We start from the raw sequence: 1,140 nt of genomic DNA on the forward strand, positions 1-1,140 counted from the left end.
ACAGGGGACACATAGTAACTCTCAAAGAGAATTCTGCGGGGTCCTCTGCCAGAGGATAAGAAAAACATGACTGTCCTTACCTAATAAAAGGAGTGAGACCCAGAACACATCAGCCTCCTCCACATTCAAACTTTCTATCACACAGCCCTTTTTTAGGCCTCTCAATCTTATTTTATACACTGGAGCTGAAATAATCTCCCAGGGTACAAACTAATTTTTTCTAACCTCCTATTACAAGTGCTGTATATAGTCTTGTACCCCATTTTAGGATATCTTGTTTTTTGTCTTAGGAACTCAGTTCCCGTCTAATACCATGATTGATACACAATCAAAGAAACAAGATGAAGTAGTAGTAAGCACTATTAAGAAAACAAGAACCATGCTTGTTTTGGCAGCACATACACTAAAATTGGAATGATACAGAGAAGATTAGCATGGCCCCTGTGCAAGGATGACATGCAAATTCATGAAGCATTCCATATTTTTGGGGAAAAAAAAAAGAGAGAGAGGCAGACTAAGAATCAGACTCTTAACTATAGAGTGAACAAACTGATGGTTACCAGAAGGGAGGTAAGTGGGGGGATGGGTTAAATAGATGATGGGGATTAAGGAGTTTATTTGTCTTGATGAGCACCAGGTGTCCTATGGAAGTGTTGAATTAGTATATTGTACACCTGAAACTAATATTACACTGTATGTTAACTGACTGGAATTTAAATAAAAACTTAAAAAAAAGAAAACAAGAACCTAATGTAGAAGAAGGGAATGAGGAGGATAGCATTAGATGGCATAGTCAGGGGAACATTTCTGAAGGCATAGTATTTAGTAGGGACCTGATTGACAAGGAGAAAGCCATGCAAAGATCAGGGGTAGATACATTCCAAGCAGAGAGATAGAGGATTGAATCAAAGAGGACTCAAGTAATTTCTACATTAATAGTTCATTATATACAGTGTTTGCAGTATTTTCAAAAACAAATACATAAAATAAAATTAAAATTAATCCAGAAAACTTGATGACATGATTCCAAATGGAATTTGAGAACAGATTAATTGTTAATGCTGGTAATTTAGGTAAAGTAAATACAATAAAATTTGGGAATGGATTAATTTCAGGAAATGTTATAGGTTCATTTCCTCT

General features: G+C 35.7%; 1 non-coding gene across 1 annotated transcript; it reads left to right on the forward strand.

The window, feature by feature from the left end:
- The first annotated feature begins 379 nt into the window (after window positions 1-379).
- LOC114205118 (U6 spliceosomal RNA) lies at window positions 380-486 on the forward strand. Its single transcript, XR_003608319.2, has one exon. It is a non-coding gene; the product is annotated as a U6 spliceosomal RNA (small nuclear RNA).
- The last annotated feature ends 654 nt before the right edge of the window (window positions 487-1,140 follow it).

Source organism: Eumetopias jubatus, unplaced genomic scaffold (genome assembly GCF_037043125.1).
Source record: "Eumetopias jubatus isolate StellerSeaLion01/CBP00866 unplaced genomic scaffold, mEumJub1_p1.0 scaffold_16, whole genome shotgun sequence".
Taxonomy (NCBI): Eukaryota; Metazoa; Chordata; class Mammalia; order Carnivora; family Otariidae; genus Eumetopias; species Eumetopias jubatus.